At 40.0% G+C, this 17,706-nt stretch overlaps 2 pseudogenes; one reads left to right on the forward strand and one right to left on the reverse strand.

The window, feature by feature from the left end:
• Positions 1-11,490: 11,490 nt before the first annotated feature.
• On the reverse strand, positions 11,491-11,522 carry LOC122745159 (annotated as a pseudogene).
• Positions 11,523-12,643: 1,121 nt separating this feature from the next.
• Positions 12,644-13,298, forward strand: LOC122738576 (annotated as a pseudogene).
• The last annotated feature ends 4,408 nt before the right edge of the window (positions 13,299-17,706 follow it).

Raw genomic sequence — 17,706 nt, forward strand, 5'->3', positions numbered from 1 at the left:
ATGCTTTAATCTTCATTCAGACTTCAACAGTTCTTTCTCAAGAGAAGGATAGTATTTTTCATCATAAGACCTTCAGAATTGTCTTGGATCATTGTATTACTGAGAACAGTTAAGTCATTCACAATTGACCATTGTACAATGTTGCTGTCACTGTATACACTGTTCTCCTGGTTCTGCTCATTTTACTTTGCATCAGTTCATGTAAGTGTTTCCAGGTTTTTCTGAAAGCATCCTGCTCACCATTTCTTATAGCACAATAGTATTTCATCACAATCATATACCACAGCGTGTTCAGCCATTCCCCAATTGTTGGGCAAACTCTTGATTTCTAATTCTTTGCCACCTCTAAAAGATCTGCTAAAAATATTTTTGTACATATAGGTCCTCTTTATTTTTGTTTTTTACCTCTTTGGGGTACAGACCTAGTAGTGGTATTGCAAGATACTCCATCTCCCGACTCTGGGCATGTTCACTGGCTGTCCTGCATGCCCAGAATGCTTTTCCTCATCACCTCTGCCACCTGACTTCCATGGCTTCCTTCAAGTCCCAGATAAAATCCCATACTTCTCTGGGATGCCTTTCCTGATCCCCTTTAAGTCCAGGGTTTTCCCTCTGTTGATTATTTCTCATTTTTTCTTGCAATGAACTTATTTGTACATAAGAGTTTGCATGTCATCTCTCTTATTAGATTGTGAATTCCTTGAGAGTAGGAACCATCTTTCTCCCTTCTTCTTATCCCCAACACAAAGAATGACTGCAATAAATGTTTGTTGGCTGACTTGGCCTGAGAAGAGAGGATAGAACTAAATGATATTAAAGTCTCTTCCACCATTAAATCTATAATCCTATGATTAGAGTTTGAGAATTTCAAAAGATTGTGTAAAAGAGGATTTATATTTGAAGAGATGAAAAGGAGCATTTTGTGTTGTTCCTTTGCTAATTTTTTAAAACTTGCCAACTAATAGATTTCACTTTTTATTGATGACATCTTTATTTGTAAGTATCACCTTTCATTTTTTACAGCACCTTTATTTGTAAATATTTTCTTTCCCTTGCCCCTCTACAGAGAGTCACCCTTTGTAACAAAGGCTAACAAAGAGGGGAAAAAACCCAGTTGGACAAAACTAACCATCTAGGCTGAGTCTGACAGTATTTGTTCCACATTGATAGACTGCCACCTTTGCAAATAAAGGAGATCCATTTTCTCTTCTCTTCTTTTGGACTGAACTTGGTCATTGTAATGATACATTGTTCAGTTTCATTTTGTTATTGCCATACTTTCCATTTACATTGTTGTAGTCATTATGTATAAGGCAATCTTGGTTCTACTTCAGTTTACATTCATTCATTCATCATTCTTCTCTATATTCATCATAGTCTTCTTTTCTTATGGTACAATAATATTCCATAATACTGAGATGCTTCAATTCTTCATTCATTTGTTCATATTTTTTATTTTTACCATTTCTCAGATAATGGACTTCTACTTTGTTTCCAGTCTTTGTCACCACACCAAAAAGTACCCCTACAAATTTTTACTATATATGCAATATTTCCTGCTGTCTTTGACAATGGAATATCTGGATCCAGTTCCAAAATGCTTTCAAGAATGGTTTGATCAATTCACAAATGCACCAATGGTGTATTAGGGTTTGCACCACTCATTTTAAAGGAAAGTTTGTGAATTATTAAGGTTTTAAATTGAACCCATTTAAAACAACTAAATTCACTGGATTAGTTCTTTTTTTTTTTTTGGTGGGGCAATGAGGGTTAAGTGACTTGCCCAGGGTCACACAGCTAGTAAGTGTCAATTGTCTGAAGCCATATTTTAACTCAGGTCCTCTTGAATCCAGGGCTGGTGCTTTATTCACTGTGCCACCTAGCTGCCCCCACTGGATTAGTTCAAATGTCAAACAATCAATCAAAATGTATTTGTTAAGTGCACAATATGTGTTGGGACAGCTAAGTGTCTCAGTGGCTAGAGTGATGAATGGGCCTGCAGTCAAGAAGACTCATCTTTGTGAGTTTAAAACTGGCCTCAGACATTTATTAGCTGTGTGTGACCTTGGGCAAGTCACTTAACCCTGTTTACCAAAGTTCCTCATCTTTAAAATGAGCTGGAGAAGGAAATGGCAAACTACTCTAGTAGCTTTGCCAAGACCACCCCAAAAGTAGTCACAAAGGGTCAGACATGACTGGACAGCAACTGAGACATTCCTTCTAGGAGCATTGCCTGGAGCAGACAAATGGTGCATCTAGGCATAGTTCTAATTCAGAACTTCATGTCTGTAGCACAATTCAGGAAGAGAAGTTGACCCCATGTAGGCATAGAATTGGATAATTAGTTCAAATCCCAACTGGTTGATTCACTTATTAAAGAGGTCGTAGGTGATGACCCAGAGGTCCTTCCCTAGAAAGAACAATCCATCAACATTTATCAAACACTCACTTTGTGGCAGGCATTGGGCTAAATTGGGGCCACAAAGAAAGGCTATAAAACAACCCCTGTCTTCAAGGAAAGAAGCTCACATTTCAAGTGGGGAAGATGGTACAAATAACATACACACACACACACACACACACACACACACACACACACACACACACACACACGAGGTTTATACTTAGAGTAACTGGGAAGTGACCACAGAGGGGAAAGCAGCAGCTTCTGGAGGCATGATGGGGTATAGATGTAATTATGTGTCAGGAGATAGGGAAAGACCTTCTGAAGAATGTGGGCTTTGTTTCTGTTGGTTTTGTTTTGTTTTGGATGTGGTAATTAGGGTTAAGTGACTTGCCCAGGGTCACACAGCTAGTAAGTGTCAAGTGTCTGAGGCCAGATTTGAACTCAGGTCCTCCTGAATCCAGGGCCAGTGCTCTATCTACTGCACCACCTAGCTGCCCCCTAATGTGGGCTTTGAAGGAGAAGGAAATTTACCTGACCCTCCACTTCTTAAGGAGCCCCATTAAAACAAGAAGAGAAGGAAATTGTGGCTCTTCTAGAGAGACTCCAGAGTTTTTGATGCCATTCTCATCTCTTCCCACCCCCTCTTCGTAACACACACCCTTTCTGTCTGATTTGATGGAGGAGCTGACAAGGGTGGTGGTGGATCCCTGGGGTAGGGAGAATACAGACTCTTTCGGATGCTGAAAGACAGCACATGAAAGATAGCCATTCAGATCTGGTACGGCCTGTGTTGGTATCAGGTTATGTCTTTCCATTTATGCATTCTCTCCAAACCTCTCATAAGTTCATTAGTTTGGGACTTGGAGACTCGGTGAACTGAGAGAGCCTTTGTCTCAATGATATCCTCTTCTTCTCATAGGACTTTGCCCAGAACAGCTAATGGAGCCAAGGTATCCTCCAATTTATGGTAAGCTCCTTGTGGACAGGGACTGTCTTTTGGCCTTCTTCATGTTTAGCACAGCACCTGGTAGAGAGCAGGTATTTAATAAATATTCATTGACCAATGGTACTAAGATACTCATGGAATTCTAGAAGGGAAAAATCAAGGGAAAGTCCCTGAGAGAGAATTTTCATGAATCTGGGCATAGTAAAGGATATATTGCAGAGAGCCTGAAAGTATTCCTCAGTTTTCTCAGGCTCTCTTCACATTTCCTGACCTGTTCCAAGTCAGATTCTTTAAAGCCAATTGTTCAATTTCCAGCGTGAGAATTTACATCTTGAAAATCACAAATGCTACAAAGCCAGGACTTAATTTAGGATTATGTTGATGATCTGTAACTAAGAAAGTGCTGGAAAAAAATTTAATAATACAGATTAAACTTTAAAATGTGTCAGGTGATAAAGCATACTACCAACTTCCAAAGAAAGAACTGATATTGATGGAACACAGACTGAAGCATGCTATTTTTCATTTTCTTTCATTCAAGTTTTCTTATACAAAATGACTAATATGGTAATGTTTTACATAATAGTACATGTATAACCTATATCTGATTGCTTACTCCTTCAGGGAGGGAGGAAGAAAGGGAGGAAAGGAGGGATAGAATTTGGAACTCAAAACTTTAAATAAAAATGTTTATTATTCTTATTAAAGTATATTAGGTAGACACTTCCCCCCAAGAGGTGGCTGGTAAACATTTACCAGTGGGCAGCTAGGTGGCGCAGTGGATAGAGCACTGGCCCTGGATTCAGGAGGACCTGAGTTCAAATCCAGCCTCAGACACTTAACACTTAACTAGCTATGTGACCCTCGGCAAGTCACTTAACCCTTATTGCCCTGCAAGAAAAAAAAAATGTACCAGCACACCTTTATCTATTGCCTATTAGTATAGAAGCTTCTTGAAGGCAGAGATTGTTTCACAGTTTTGTCTTTTCATCCCTGGTGCTGCCTAGAGTAGTACCTGGCACATAGTAGGTCTTTAATGAGTGTTTATTGATGACATTTAGCATAGTCCCCACTACATAGTAAGCGCTTAATAAATGCTTGTTGACAGACTGATAATGTCCCTCACTGATTTATGGGAAGCAGCACCAGGCTTTCCAAAATGCCCTGAAGGCAGAAAGTGTATTTAATGACCCCAAATAACATTTGTCCTTATCTTGTTAGACTTACTCTATAGAAACAACTCCTTGTGGGCACCAGTGTATCTGTGGAGTGTGGGTAGGAAGAATCCTTTAGTAGATCCAACCTTCCTCCATGGCCAAGTCCTCAAAGTAATTTTCAAAAGAAATTCTCCCTACTGTGAATTTTCCTAACAACTTAAAAAAAAAAATTCTTTAGCGCAGGATCCCCGCCCCAGCCCCGCCTCCCCCAGGTAGCATAGTTATTTGTGTGCCTATCTTCTCCCTCCTTGTAGGCTTGAAGTTCCTACAGAATATGGGTCTCTACTTTGTATCTTACTTTGTGTTACCTTTGAAACACAGGGTTGGCACTTGGAAGATATCTGGTGAACGAAAGAATGAATGAAATGAAGCAATCTTGCCTCTCCCTCCCAGCCATATCTCCATTCCAAACTGATCACAGGAATAAATAGGGCCTGTGCTTAATAAATATTGATCTAGGTTACCCAAAGCACCCAGTTTCCATTTGATCTTGATAATTCAAAGCTGGTGCACAAGAAACAAACATTTATACTGATTTCATTTTACACAATATTTTCTCTTGAAGCTGCATGTAAATGAAATTTTTATAAGCCAAAGCCTTAATTTAAAGACATTCAAAGTAAGCTCACAGAGGAATCCTTTTGGGGGGGATTCTGAGGAGGAGATTGGTTTGTGTTTTTGTTTTTGTTTTGTGGGGCAATGAGGGTTAAGTGACTTGCCCTGGGTCACACAGCCAACATGTCAAGTGTCTGAGGCCAGCTTTGAATTCAGGTCCTCCTGAATCCTGGGCCGGTGCTTTATCCACTGTGCCACTTAGATGCCTCCAGAGATTGGTTCTTGATATCTTGTGTGGGATGGAGGGGCAGCTGCCCTTCATGACCCAACCCCATTTTTAATTAGCATAGAACTTTGGCCTGACCCCTCCTTAGGCTTTGTCCTCTCAAATTGGGAGGGAGAGGCTCATCATATTGGTGCTGAACTTTAGCCCTACTACATCCTGAATGCAAATGATCCATCAACTTCATCATCCCCAGTAGTAAGGGACTGTACATATCCCCCATCATTCCCAGCTAAGGAATCCTATTGAAATATTTGTGTAAAGTGAGTGACCACCTTATAAACTTCTTGAGTTTATTTAGGGAATGTAATCTGGCTTGCCTAACTTTAAAAATAGAAAGCCCTCTTCAGTCATCTGTTGCTCAGGGGACCAAGTCTGAGATAAAGATTGAATTATATTATCTCAAAAAAAGTAAGCAAACCCAAGGCTATTTCTCCACTACAAAGTCAACACCTGTTGGCTTTGACCCATCCTCATTCCTGTAATACTAAAGTCTTCACGTTGAGGAGAGATGAAAGAGGGTTCAATTGTTACTAATACCTAGGCATAGCTTAGCTTCTGGTAAACCAAGGATTCATAACTACTGCCAAATAAATATGGAATTATTCTTTAGGAGCACATGAGGCCAAGCTCACTCGAGGAGGCAACTCTGTACCGTGGAAAGAGAGACAGATTTGAATTCCAAGGACCTGGGTTCAAGTCACAGATGGGTCCTTTACTATACATTCAAGTCACTCTTTCTGGGCCTTGGTTTAATGATGGTTTTAGAGGATGTGGTCTCTAAGATTCCTTCTGGATCTAAATCTGTGATCCTGTGACCTCTCATAAAGGTATAACCATGGTAGTGGCATCTTATAAAAGAAACAGAAAATGACTAGATGTCGAGAAAGAAGACATGGAGGACACTTCTTAGGCAGTCAGAGGGGCCTCTAGTGACATTTCTTCCTGTATTTGAAAGGGGGAGACTTCTCTTGTTGATTATTGATACTTTCCAAAAATTGTTATTTTCAAAAATCAGCCTTTTGTCTTTTTCCTTGATTTCTCAAGAAATCTCCATCTCCCATAAGTTCTAGGCATTTATTAAGCACCCACTGTGTACTCCAAAGTGAATAAGAAAGAAAAATCAGCCCTGCCCTCTGTTCTCAGGGACCTTATAAACTAGTCTGGGAAATAAAACAAGGCCACGGCACACACTTAGGAAACAGAAGACCAAACAGTAAAGAATGCAATGCTAAATTATGAGGAAAGGGAGTGATCAGCAAAGGCTTCTTGGAAGAGGTGGAACTTGGATTGCGTTTCAAAGAATGGATAGGATTGGCAAGAAAGGACATCATTTCAACCACACTTACTGAGTTCCATTTCTAACCCCTCACTTCCCATCACAGTGTTGGGGATGACCAGAGGCCTTAGAACTGGAAGGTGACTCATTGATAATCCAATTCAGCCTTCACATTTTACAGATGATGAAAATGAGTCCTGGAGAGAGGGAAAGGAGTTCTGGAGCTGGGTTCAAATCCAGCTCTCTTCTAACATCAATTCCAACATGCTACTATATAATAACTCCTAATGAATATGAAAATAATTACAAGAAGAGGAGGGAAGGGTTGGGTTGATTGCACTTGTTGGTACCTTCCAGAATGATTTAAAGAGCTTTGACTTGGGGGCAACTAGGTGGCGCAGTTCACTGGCCCTGGATTCAGGAGGACCTGAGTTCAAATCCAGCCTCAGACACTTGATACTCACTAGCTGTGTGACCTTGGGCAAGTCACTTAAGCCCTATTGCCCCTCCCAAAAGAGCTTTGACTTGAGGGGGTGCTTATTTAAGAATGAGTATATGCACATATGTTTGTTATTTCTCAACTCTGCCTCATTACTAGGTATTATCAATCAACTTCCTGATAGTCTTATTTGGCTGTTTCATCAACAGAGCGTGGGAGAGGTGTGGTACAAAAACCAGGGCACTCTCTCATAAAGTACAGGCATTCAATTCACTTTAACAAACATATATTAAATAGATTCCATGGGCAAAGCCCTGATGAGACCTCTGAGAGGCCAAACTAAAGATAGGTATAGTAGAGAGACCACATAGGGCATGGTGTAGGAGCAGCTGGGTGGTAAGGTGGGTAGAGTACTGGGTTTGGAGTCCAGAAAGTCCAGAAAGACCTGAGTTCATTTTCAGTCTCAGGTGTTTACTAATTGTGTGACCCTAAGCAAGTAACCGAGTCCTGCTTGCCTCAGTTTCCTCCTCTGTAAAATGAGCTGGAGAAGGAAATGGCAAACCATTCCAGTATCTTAGCCAAGAAAACCCCAAATGAGGTCACAAAGAGTCAGACACAAATTAAAATGATTAAACAACAACAACAACATAGGGCATGGTGTATCAGTGGATGAAAGGAGTAGATCCTGACTCTGGAGTCAGTGACCTATGTGACCTTGGTCAAGTCATTTAACTTTAGTTAAATTCCTCAGTTTCCTCAACTATAAGATGAGTTGTTGGGCTAGATTGGCCTCTAAGGTCCTTTTCCAGCTCTAAATCTATGATCTTATGAGGTCAACTTAAAAACATTACTTTTTATAAAGGTACCATTAAAAAAAAATCTTCCAATGACTCTGAGACTTTGTTGATTCAAAATTTTCATTCAATGATGTAGATTGCAACTCATCCACTTCTGCCCATCCTGTGAGACTCCTGTTTGTATTCCATCTGGTGCCCACTCCACACACTGGACTTCTTTCTCAGTTTCTCCTGACATTAGGAGAACACCAGTGGAGCTCTCAGACTGTCCCCTTGCTGTGACTCGCCCTGGCAATGTGACCAACACATCTTCTCTTCCCTTCATATGATTTTTTTGATGACATCTGTTATTCATACTTTTCTTTGCAATTCCTCACTGTTTACATATTGCAGCCACTTAAACCCACTATCCTCCTCTTCATTGTCCTCTTTACAGTGCTCATATTTATTTCCTCAGAGGCCATTGTATTCCATGTTATGGTGCCATTTGGCAATGCTGGTAGATTGTTGGTGTTTTAAAAATGGATCTTTTAATAGATTAAAAAGATGGACAAGAAGCTTGGGGAATCATTAAAATAACTTGGCAGTTTTTCTTTTTAAAGTCATAAAATCCCTGTGTCCTTTGCAAGACACAGGACCTCTCCAAGGTTTTCCTTATATATAAAATGGGTATGATAATAATTGCTCTACTTACCTCTCAGAGTTGCTGTTAAGGAAATCACTTTGTAAACAGTGATAGACTACATCAGTGTGAGTAATGGTGATGTATTAAAAAGGGAAATTGTATGTGTTACAGCGAAGGCTCAAAACTTCCCATTAATAGGTGACACACTGAGGGCATCATATTCAAACCTTTTCCTGAGTTTCACAAATGTCTTGTCCTGGTTCTGACTATCTCCAATGATACTTGGGTATAATTATTCTTCTTTAAAAAAAAACTTTTCTTATGAACTTCACAATCATTAACATACTCAAGCATTCCATATCTAAAGGACAGAAAAAGATGATTGCCTATGAAATTGTGACTCTACCATGTACAATTTGTTTTTTTTAAATATACCTCAAATTTAACATGCTAGTAACAATACTGCCTATCCTGTCTCTGTCTCCTTCTGAATCTCCTTCTCCTTTCTTCACTGCACTTGAAAAAAATGTTTTATTGGTACTCTTTCTGCCTCTCTTTTTATACTGCTAGTACTTCTCCTCCGTGGATTCCTCCTCCATTATAACAAAGAAGTGTAATCAAGCAAAACAAATTTGTGCTGCATTGGTTTTCTGAAGAAGTCTATCTCATTCTGCACCTACAATATACCACTTCTCTACCAAGAAGTAGGAAGCATGGTTCATCATTAGTCTTCTAGAGTCATGACTGATTGATTCTTGCTTTCAAAGCTCTCTTTCATAATGCCACAGTCAATGTATAAATGATTCTTTTTAACTGCATTCTGCATCAGTTCATAGAAATCTTCTCTGGGTTCTCTGAATCTGATTCATTATATTTTCTTATTGTTGCTGTGTCATTTTTCAGTCATGTTGGACTCTTTGTGACCCCATTTGAAATTTTCTTGGCAAAGATAGTGGAGTGGCTTGCTATTTCCTTCCTCAGCTCGTTTTACAGATGAGGAAACTGAGGCAAATAGAGTTAAGTGTCTTGTCCAGGGTAACCTAGCTAATAAGTGTCTAAGGACAGAGTTGAACAACATTTATCATGGGACAATAATTATTCCACCATTCTCTAATTGGTGGGCACCCATGTTGTTTCCAGAGCTTTACTGTAATAAGAAGTGCTTCTATAAACATTTTTTGTATATATGGGTACTTTCTCTCTGATATTTTGAGAGTATACATCAATCAGTGGTGTTTTTTGTTGATTTCTTAGGCATAATTCCAAATTGCTTTACAAAATGGTAAGTACATTTCACAATGGGAAATTCACCAGTGTGCCTATCTTCCCACAGCTCCTCCAGTAGTTGTCATTTCCCTTTTGACAACTCTGTTGATCTGGTAGATATGAAGTAGAACAGAGGGTATAAGGTTCAAACAAGAATGTAAAATCTGTGAGAAAGGGACAAGTGGATGGAGTTAGGAAGGGTTGAATTCCTTTTCTAAACCCAGCTCATAGGATTCTTTTTTGTAAATCATAAAAGCATTTTATTATTTTCCAGTTACATGTAAAGATAATATTCAACATTTGTTTTCATAAGATTTTTAGTTCCAAATTGTTTTCTTCCCTTCCCTCTCCCCCTCCCCAAGACAGAAAACAATCTGATATAGGTTATATATTTATAATCACATTACACATATTAGTGTAATGACTCATTAGTCATTTTCACAGGATTCTTTTTTAAGGGGTGTGCCTACCCACTCTCTGGGGTCCTTATTGCCACATACAAAAACATTGATCTAACCTTGATGATTGTCTCTTTGATAAGGAGTAAATTCCTTAAGTTGTCCTTGATACTAGTTGCTTATTGACACTGCCAATTCACAGATTCCTACACCGAACTAGCTAGTCCTTGGAGGAAAGAGAAGGGGAGAGAGACAGAGACAGACAGACAGACAGACAGACAGACAGACAGAGACAAAGATACAGAGACAGAGACATAGAGACAAAGACATAGAGAGATCAAGTGAGACACAGAGACATAGAGATGGTGAGACAGAGACACACAGAGACAGAAATGATGGACAGAGTCACAGAGAATCTGAGAAAAGCTAACCTACTTATTGAGCCAGAGACTGAAGAGCTTGGAATAGGGAAGAGGAATGAAGAGAGAGGCTTTTGGAAAGCAGGGGACACTGAAAGAAGGGCAACACAGAGTCAGTTCCCTGGAGTGAAACTTGCATATCCAACTACCTCCTACAGTGTACCAGATAGCCCAGGGGAGAGACAGAGCACCCTGCTACAGACTATTTCATTGAATATAAAAGTAACTATAGTTACTTTTGGTTATAAGCCTAGATTTTTTGCCTTTTCGAATATCATACTTCAAGCTCTCTTCTCCTTTATAGTGTTGGCAGTTAAATCTTGTATGATCCAGACTGTGGCATTTTAGTACTTGAATCCTTTCTTTTAGGTTGCTTGCGATATTTTTGTTTTGACCTGAGACCCCTGGGTTTTGGCTGTGATATTCCTGGGAACTTTCATTTTGAGGTTTCTTTTGGGAGGTGACTAATGGATTCTTTTTATTTCTACTTTGCCCTCTGGTTCTAAGACATCTGGACAGTTTTCTTTTATGATTTCTTATAAATATGATATCTAGACTTTTCTGTTCATAGGTTTTAATTAGTTCAATGATTCTTAAATTATGTCTCCATGATCTTTTTTCAAGGTCAGTTGTTTTTCCTATGAGATATTCCACATGTTCTTCTATTTTATCAGTCTTTTGACTCTTTTATTATTTTTTAATTATTCATGGAGCTATTAACTTCTATTCGGTCAATTCTAATTTCAAGGGAGTTTGTTACTTGGGTTAGGTGTTGGACCTTTTATGCCAAGCTGCTAATTCTCTTTTCAATTCTTTCTTCCATAGCTCTCATTTATTTTCCATTTCCCCCTTCTGCCACTTTTGCTAACCTTCTCTCCTTTCATACAACACCCTTCTGCCACTTTTATTTGGATTTCAAAATCATTTTTGGCTCTTTTCTTAACTCTTGCTTTAACTCTTCTAGGAATTTTTCTTGGACTTGTGTCCAAGCTGCATTTTCCTTTGAGGCTTTGCTTGTAGGTGTTTTTGAGTCACTCTCTTCATTTGGGTTTGTGTCTTGTGCTTCCCTTTCACCACAGTAGCTCTTTGTGGTTGGATTATTTCTTGGTTAACCCATTCTTCCAGATTATGTCTTGATTTTGAACTTTATGTTGGTACTGGGCTCTGTACATTTCTGCCTGAGTTTCTGTCCTCTTACATCCTTCCCCATAGCTTTCAGTGCTTACAGACTGTTGTGATCCAGGACAAGGTTGGCTCAGTACCCTTATGGTTTGAACTCTACAAGTTCTTGATCTATGTTTAGGTCTGTTAGCTTGTCCCTTTTGGGGACTTTCAGTAGGGTGTTATGGATTCAGTCACTATTAGCTCACTGGGAAACTCTGTAGGTTAATAGTAATTAAACTGCAGGCTCTCCTTTTCATCTAGGAATGTTGACCTAGTTACTTCATGGCAGCCTTCCGTGCTAGCTAGAGACTAAAACTGAGCCCCTTGATTTGCTCGTAGGATTAAATCCACACAGTTCCTATTTGTTTCCAGAACTTGTTCCTTGATCAGTACACAGCTATGGCCCACACTCATTATTATTCCTCTTTGCTTGGAGTCATGACTTGGAATTCAGTAATGAGCAACAGAGCTCCCAGGTGGTCCCCATTCTTGCACCTTGCACTAGTTCATGTATCTCCTGGGATCTCTTTCAGTTCTGGTGTTTCCTGCCACGGTGGTCAATACTGGCCTTCTTTCAGTCCCTGGGTGCGATATTGCTCTATACATGATGGGCCTAGCAGACACCACACCCACTGTCCACAGACTCCTCAATCTATCTTGCTAAGCTGCCCTGGAGGTGGCAGGAAGAATATGACTTCTTCTTCCCAATGGAAATTATGCCTAGTATGTGTTCTAGATCTTTGCAGAGGTGGTTTGGTGAGGAGCTGGGCTGTACTGCTTCTTCTTACTCTGCCATCTTGACTTCATCTTTTCAAAGGGAATAGAACCTATAGTGGCCACAAGAGAAGATGGAGGCTCCTAGTGCATCCAGGATGGTCTGTCAGGTAGGACACTTTACCACTTCAGTGGGCAGATAATTTGTCAAACTGATCAGGCCTCCACTTTAAGTGTATGGTCTAGAAAGCCAATATGCCATTGCTCTTTATTCTGCTGCATCTAAGCAGAATAAACTAGACATGGTAGAAAAGGAGTTACTCAGAGTAACAAAATTTTGGAAGGAACCCAAATAATTAACTCTATTATGAATCCCCATATAAAGTGTTCTGTTGAGATTAAAAACCTTAAAATAAATAAATAAATAAAATTTAAATGATTTTTTAAAAAGTTAAAAACTCTAAGTGACATGATAGCAAAGGAGAAGTTTCCCCCATCACAATCAACTCATGAAATTGCTTGCTGAAAATGGTCACTTAAACAATTCCTCAGGAGTCAGTTCAGCATTTCCACTATGATGAGTGTGCATCATGGAGGACAGTGCTCAGTTGCTACTGCATCTACTTTAGATGAATTAAAAACAGTCCTGAACAGCTTCCTAAGTAACAGCCAAGACTGACCCTTCGATCATGGCAGGAATGATTTGTTCATATAGGAGAGAAATATGTTGATATGTCTATAAGAGCCAAGATCCAGAAGGTAAGCAGGATTATGAAAGAAGCTGTTTGAAGGCAACATTTTCCCACAGTTCATCAATGAAACTTCCCCAAATGGTGGAAACAATAAAGTACTTGGAAAATTTCACTGGGTTAATGTAGTTGAAATATGAAATGCCAGCAGTCTTGAATTATCCTGTTATGTGAAGCCAATGTGATTTTGGTTTAACAAAGTTTAAAAAAAAGATGTCTCATTTATAAATGAAATTTTCCTAGATTTTTAACCACAAAACTATCTATAATCCACCTATGATATAAAAATTGTCTCAACTACTCAATTGATGTCCGTTAAATCTAGTATTTGAGGTATCTACTGTGTAATTTAAGATTCTAAATGTGGATTCTAATCTGTTCCCCCAGTTTTGGGGGAAACTGACTAAAATCACTGATAAAACGAGTTTAGGTTTTTAAGGGCTTATTGGAAAATAGAAAGAAAAAGAATGAGAAGAGAATTCCAACAGCCTGGCATTCCTATCTTTCCTCAAATTTCCTGTGAAGTCCTCTGCCGCCACCACCATCCAGTCAGGAACCCAAAAAACCCCAGAGCTCTCACGCAGGCTCCCTTTCCTCCTTCCTGTCTCCTCCCAGACCATAGGAGGCTCCTCAAGTTGATTGGCTGGTAGCCTTGATAGACAGCACCCATGAGCAAACGTCATTTCCTGACGCCAAGGAAAAGCCACAATGCCTCTGAGGCATTTTCCTCATGGTGGAGCTTTCCCACAGCAAGTCTCCAGTAGGTGGCATCATTCCAATCATTACACTACATTACTATAACAAATGTAAGGAACATTTTCCCCCAGGATTACACCACTCATTTAAATGCACCAAAGGGAATCATAAGTGAATTTTATAAAAGTAACCCTCCCCCGTCAAGTTCTAATCCACCTGAGTTCATCTTCGTCTGCTCCCCTTCACATACTCCATATTCTAGCCCAACTAGACTACTAGCTCTTCTGAGAACTCAAGAACATTTAGTCTCTGGTCTCTGTGCATTTTCAGAGAACATTCCTCCATGTCTGGAAGGCACACACTCCTCATTTCTGCCATTCAGAATCCTTCTCTTCCATTCAAGACCCAGCTCAGTTACCATGCCTTCTGTGTGCTGCTTCCCCAGTCAAGGCTCTTCCTACAATGATTCATCTAGGTTTCTCCTCTGACTCTATCATGCTCAACCTTGTATTATAGAATTTGTGTTCTCTTCCCTTCTGCCTCCCCTTCCTCAAAATGTGAACCCCTCAAGGACAGTATTTAATTTCTGTCATTTTATCTCCAGTCCCTGGTGCAGTGCTTATATGTACCTAGTCAGTAATCAATATCTATTTATTATATTGCATTTATAGAGCCCCAGAAATATAGACAAGTAACTAGAATGGTGAGTGTACTTCCCATTGAGGCCTGCACCTCCCCTAAATGGGACAGTGCCCCCAAATGCCCTAATATAATTATAGCTCTGACTTTCACACACATCACTCATTTGATTTTCACAATATTCCTACAAGATAGGAAGAGCAGGTGGTATTATTCCCATTTTACAGATCAATAAATCAAGATTCATTGAGGTCAAGTAACTCACCACTTCACACATCCTATAATCCAGCAACACGGAAACAACCTCCTTGCATTTTCTTGCCCAGGACGTACCATCTCTTGACTCTGGGGCTTTTCAAAGGCTGGCTCCCATGTTTAGAATGTCCTAGATTCTACTAGATGCTGTAAGACTCAGCCCAAATCCTAGCTTTTGCAGGAGGCCTTTCCAGGTCTCTCACCTTCCCTCTTTGATTAGCTCCTATTTACACTAGATGTATCTTGTATATCCATAGAGGTTTGAATTTTTTCTCCCCCAACAAGACTGTGAGATCCTCAAGGGCCATCACTGTGTTTGCCTTTCTTTATATCCCCATTGCTTAGCACATAATTAGTGTATTTCAGGCCCTTAATAAATGATTGTTAAGTGTTGACTAACCCAAGGTCACACAATGGGTCGTGTTGTTGGTAGAGCTGGCTTTGGAAGTATCTTCACTCTCTAGAACATTATCCCATTAAAGATGATGTCAAACAAGGCAGGCACATGCATCTTGTAATTAGAATCATCTTCTTCATTAAATGTAATAATTTTCTGTTAGAATACAAGGTGTTCCTCTTATACAACTCTGCTCTGATTTTTGATTGGTTGGCTGTGGAGATGGGCTAGTCAAGGAAGGCTCACAAGGCAGAAAACCAAATATCTTGTTAGGAACTCTAGTTGGAGATGTTGGTGCAGTAGGCATTCCTAGAATTTTAATTACATAGCTGTAATTGGTATTGAAAATCCTCACAAACATCTTCCCATGGGAATAACTCAAGTTTATGAGATCCTGAAGCTTCCAAGAATGAAATTATTGAAAACTATATATTGGAGAGGCAGCTAGGTGGCACAGTGGATAGAGCACTGGCCCTGGATTCAGGAGGACCTGAGTTCAAATTCGGCCTCAGACATTTAACACTTACTAGCTGTGTGACCCTGGGCAAGTCACTTAATCCCAATTGCCCTGCCCCCCCCAAAAAAAAAGAAAGAAAGAAAAAGAGAAAACTGTATATTGGAGAAAAGAGGAAGATTAAAGGAGAAATGGGATTACTTCTCAGGATGACTGGGATACAGATGAAAGAGAGAAGGTAAAGCTGTCTGTCACCTTGCTTCGGTTTTCTCTGTCAAGGGGAATGAAAGATTCTTGTACTGGAATGGATCATCTTCAAATCATCCTCATGTGGTATGAACTTGAGGCTCCTATCCATCAGAGGTGGCGAGATGGCCCAGTGCATAGAGCCTTGGGAAGGGAATGAACCTCGGACAGTAGGTCCCATAATGCCTGTTAGAGCAGATGTCAATGGCAGCAGAAGGGTGGAACATCTGTGAGTGGAGGGCCAGACAGAATCGATGATGATCTGTAGGGCTTGCTTTGACAGGGCACAGCAACAGCCAAGTAGGGAAGTATCTGCAGGAAGAGTTTTCCGTAAAGGAGCAGTGAGGGCATCACCATAGAGAAGAGAAGTGAGCTGAGCTGCAAAGGCTCTTACTCTTCCTTATATCATCACTCTAAAGACCATTATAAGGCCTAGAGATGGGACAGGTCCCTGGAGGAAGGAGGTTCTTAACTCTCCCAATCTTAATTCCTTATGAATTCAAATATTTATGCTTTTTTTCTTGCAGGAAGTCTTGACTTAAATCCAGAGGACTATACAGGTCCCTAGAGGACAACAATGGCCCATTACATAAGGGTCTGAATTTGTTATGGGAATGACTGTAGGGTCTACCTTTTGTTAAGGCTGAAGCCAGGATAAGGCTGTAAGTCATGTTGGGAAGGGGAAGGGAATAAGCATTTATTAATTGCCTACTATGTACCAGGCACTATGCTAAGTGCTTTACAGATATCTCATTTGATCCTCACAACAACCTCAGGAGGTAGGTGCTATTATCATGATTCCCATTTTGCAGTTGAGGAAACTGAGGCAGACATGTTAAGTGATTTGCCCAGAACCACATAGCTCATAAGTGTCTGAAGCCAGATTTACACTCAGGTGTTTATGATTCCAGATCCAGCACTGAATCAATCAACTGCATCCACCTAGCTGTCTATATAAAACTCTGCCAAGATGAGGAGAATCATGAGTCTCTCCTACCTTTGGAATCTTCTCAGTAGTAAAATACAATCCTCCTCTTAGTATAAAACAAGACACTCATATATAATGTTGATTCCATTTTTATTCAGTCACACACACACACGCACACACACACACAGAGTTACATACCCTACATCTGTTTGCCCTCAGTAAGGAGATAGCTTTTTACAAATTCTAACATGGGTCAGTTCAGTTGCCCAGGGTATCTCCTGGACCTATATAGAGTTATACTTGTGGTACTGTGTCCTTGATAGAAACAGGGCAAGTCTCATTGAACAGAAGCACCATGGACAGGGATTTTGACAGCATAATAGGCTATGAATATGGTCCGCACTAGATAGTTGTTAATTCAATATTAATCAAGATAACTCAGTCCCACAATAGGAATTTCAAAGTTGAGTACATTAATTTCTCCAGGGAATGGGGCCATGGTTTCTGGGAGTAAGTGCTGTTATAGGTGGGAAGAATCAGGGCAGGTGGATGTTTGGATGGGATATAGTCTCTTCTGAGATAACAGCTATCCCTTGCTTGTGGGATGGTCCCTTGGGAGCCTAGGCCCACAGGCCCTTGGCAAAACTTATTATACATAGTCTAGAACTCTTACAGGACTATGAGAGAAATATTCACAAGCAGGAAGTATATTCATAAGCCCTGAAGGTATGCTTCACCTATACAGCTTTCTTTTTATAGGGGCTGGGGAACTCCCAAACTAAGGTTTTGCCTTTGTGATTTGCATTAGGCACAGCAAAGTTGTTTTGAATTGC

Source organism: Dromiciops gliroides, chromosome 2, assembly GCF_019393635.1.
Source record: "Dromiciops gliroides isolate mDroGli1 chromosome 2, mDroGli1.pri, whole genome shotgun sequence".
NCBI classification, from domain to species: Eukaryota; Metazoa; Chordata; class Mammalia; order Microbiotheria; family Microbiotheriidae; genus Dromiciops; species Dromiciops gliroides.